Here is a 4323-nt window from a genome sequence, read left to right as displayed (position 1 = left end):
TGTGTGTGTGGGGGGTCCCCACCCCACTTTTTGGGAGAATAGTCTTGCTATAGTTTAAATATAAAAAATCATTAATTGATTGCTTGGTCCCTTAACATTTTGTTGCAGTATGGTTAAACTCGGGCAAGTCATTACATTTAAAAAAAGTTTTACCGAAAAATTAGAAAAAAGTTTCCCCTCAAGTTTAGGCAGTTTATTTTTTTTCGGGGGGAGGGGGGTTCTTGTTTTTTTGTTTGCTTGTCAATTTTATGGGACCCCCCCCCCCCCCACCACCACTTTAAAAGCACGGGTCTGTCAAAAAAATAATAATGGCCCTTCAAAGGCATAATAACGCCTTTTTGAAAGGCGTATTTTTTAATGCCTTTTAAAAAGGCGTAATAACGCCTTTTGAAGAGGCGTAATAACGCCTTTTGGAAAGGCGTAATAACGCCTTTTTTCGCGTTATAACGCCTTTTGGAAAGGCGTAATTACGCCTTTTTCCGCGTTATAACGCCTTTTCAAAAGGCGTTATTACGCCTTTTTTCCCGTTATAACGCCTTTTGAAAAGGCGTTATAACGCCTTTTAAATTTTTTTTTTTTACCGTAGTTTGATCCTAATAGGCTTTCGTAACTATCTGATGCGATTAGTCACTGGTCTTTTTCTTCAAAGTCCTTATTTTTAATTATCGAAAGACACAAAAATCACTGTATGGTATGAAGTATTAATAGCAATAATAGGCGAAAATCCTTTAATCTTACTATATGTATATAGTAAATCGAAAAACTCTCTCACTCATGTATACGTCATTCATAAGACCACAACTTGAACACGCTTCAGTTGTATGGGGATGCTGTCAAAATCAATAACGATAAGTTAGAAAAACTGCAACTTTATGCTGCTAGAATTGTAACAGGGTTAACAACTATAGCTATAGCTTCTAAAGATTCACTCTACTTTGAAACGGAATGGGAACCTCTTATTTGTAGAAGACAAGAAGCTAGAATAAAAACAATGTTCAAGCTTCATAATAATTTAGTGCCTGAATACATGTACGTAATGGATATACTTCCAGATATGCGCTGTAACACATTTACCTACTCTACAAGAAATTCTCAAAATTATGATATTCCAAAATGTCGATTACAAACTTATAAGTCTACATTTATTCCACTCGAAATTCGAAATTTACAGTCAATGTCAAAATTCAAATCTAAAATTAGTACTAAAAAATCTACTCCGCCATCCTACTTTGATTACGGTAACAGACGAGTAAATGTTCTTCAAACCAGACTACGGCATAATTGTGTATTTAATAGCGACCTTTATAGATGCAATTTAATATCAAGTCCTTTATGCTCGTGTGGTAAAGTTGAGGATACATACCATTATTTTTTTGTATGTCCAAAGTATGAGAAAGCCAGGAAAGAATTTTAAAATAAATTTTTACAATTTGACAAAATCCACATTCTAGATACACGTCTTATTATGGGGGGGGGGGGGGGGGGGTAGATTCATTGAATGCTGCAGAGAATGAACGTCTCTTTTCTTTTGTTCAAACATTTTTTTAAACATTCTGGTAAATTTCCTTGTTAGCATTAATTAATGTATCAGTATATGCATTTGTACAAAATTAAGTGTATATATATATCTGCAAAATGCACCGATTTGTAAACATTTGCAAATATTGTATACTTTAAAGCTTCCTGTTTAACTGTGACGATTTAAATGTGTAATTTACTTGTAGGGAGAGGGCTTATTAAGTTTTCAGAACTTGTGCCCAATCCATTTGTAATTATAAACTACAATTAAAAAAATATGTACTATACGTATTACCTTCTTTGCAAACATAAATACATATACCTTTTGCTTGAATTGATGTGCCAAAAAAAAATTATTCAATACTAAAAAAAAATTTATATATATATATATATATATATATATATATATATATATATATATATATATATATATATATATATATATATATATATATATAGATAGATAGATAGATAGATAGATAGATAGATAGATAGATAGATAGATAGATAGATAGATAGAGAGAGAGAGAGAGAGAGAGAGAGAGAGAGAGGATATTCAATGTTTTGTAGATGAATATGGAATTTATTTCACGAGTGGGACAGGATTTTTTTTTATATTTTCACGAGTGCGAAACACGAGTGAAAATATAAAAAAAATCCTGTCTCACGAGTGAAATAAATTCCATATTCATCTACAAATCATTGAATTTTCTTTTTATTACATTTTCTTTGATTTTCCCTTTTGCCTCTGTCTTTTCTTAACACAGTGTCATAGGCTTGACGTTATAGTTGAGCGGTTGAGACGTCATAGCTTAGCAGTTGTGAGATTGGATTTTAGCAACATATTTAGGAAGAAATTTGCAGTTTTAGCTCTATCAAAATGGTTAGTTACTATCTCTATCTTATGACAGGCCAGAAATTATTTTTTACTTACTTTGATATCCTTTCACACTGTGAGAGAATATCACTTTTATTCAATAAATAAATCACAGTATTTCACTATTGAAAATGTAATATATATATATATATATATATATATATATATATATATATATATATATATATATATATATATATATATATATATATATATATATATATATATATATATATATATATATATGTGTGTGTGTGTGTGTGTGTGTGTGTGTTGCGCTGCTCTTCATTATACACGAACTTTTTGGGTGTCATCTGCAAACAGTAGCATGCATTGTGTATCAACAAATCGTCTTATTTGTACAGACCTGGGGTCAGTAACTTGTTCAATAATACACATGTATGCATTATTTAAAGGGGTCTGGACACAGATCTGAAGTTAATATTTTCTCTCAGTTTCTATATAATATCATGGCTTATATAGCATTTCACACAGAAATATAATAAAAGCTTGTTCAAACACGTCTTTTGTCTGGAAATTATTGAAACTACGAATTTCGGGACGCGTTTGATTGACACATACTTGCACTTTCACAAAGTAAACTTTATCTTTAATACTTAAGAAAAGTAGAAATTTTGTTGTGTGTTAATGAAAAACATTAAAAAAACTATAATCCAGAAAATTCGTCGTAGAAATGTGAAAAAGCAAAAACAAATCACCAGTATCGTCGGTCCGTACTCAGTGATATGTGTGCAGAGTTTTTGAACACATCCGGTGAAACGTAAACATTAACAATAGCAGAGCTCTTGCCCTGTTTACAGAAAACAGATGTTTGACGTGATGTAAAGAAAAATGTCGTTGTCATTGAATTCTAAGAATATTCATGTAAGTTCAATTCATTTAACTGGTTTTATTTTTGAATAAGCATAAGAATTTAAAATGTAAACGATGCAATTGTGTCCAGGTTCCTTTATATTACAGTAATGTTACTTTGGAATTTTACGATTACAGTTACAATTTGGATCTATTTTCTGAACAGAATACATGTAGTTTAATTATATGCAATTGACGAAGTGGATTTGAATACTTGAAGACTTCTTTAGTTCTTATGTTAGTTCCTCTGTTTTTTTTGTCCCCCGCTTTCGCGAAAGCGAGGGGACTTTAAAACTTATTTGTCTGTCAGTCTGTCACAAAAACCTTAACCTTGTTCATAACTTTTGAATGAGGAGAGGTAGGGCTTTCATATTTCACATGTACATTACCTTTGACAAGACCTTTCCAAATATGATATGATTTTTGACCCTGTGAACTTGACCTTGAAGTTGACCTACTTTTCAAAAATTTTACTTTAAATTGGTCATAACTTTTATAAGAGAAAAGATGGGGCTTTCACATTGCACATGTATATTACTTGTAACAAGACCTTTCTAATTATACTATGATTTTTTACCTTGTGACCTTGAAGTTTGACCTTCTTTTCAAAAATGTTAATTTTGCTTATAACTTTTGAATGAAAAGAGATAGGGCTTTCATATTTGACATTTACATTACCTGTGAGAAGATGTTTTCGAGCATGCTATGATTTTTGACCCCTTGACCTTGTCCTTCATGATTGACTTAATTTTCAAAAAAAATTAACTTTGGTGATTACTTTTGAATGACATATAATTGGGCGTTCATATTTGACACAATATGCCATAAATAATGGCATCCCATCCACTAAGACACCGAAAGCGGGGGACCACAATTCTTTGAATTTACTTGTTTAATCCAATATGATATATGCGTTTTACATGATATTGTATCTAATAAATTGATAATATAAGTTGTCATTGTAAACGACCTTGTAAACCCTTACATTGTTAAACAGGCAGAACACATTTATTATTAAATAATTTAGCACTTAAGAAATAATCTAACACAATTAA

The sequence above is a fragment of the Saccostrea echinata genome, unplaced genomic scaffold, assembly GCF_033153115.1.
Source record: "Saccostrea echinata isolate AGI-Se365-2 ecotype Australia unplaced genomic scaffold, CSIRO_AGI_Sech_v1 ptg000025l, whole genome shotgun sequence".
NCBI lineage: Eukaryota > Metazoa > Mollusca > Bivalvia > Ostreida > Ostreidae > Saccostrea > Saccostrea echinata.
Note: the sequence above shows the minus strand (reverse complement) of the source record.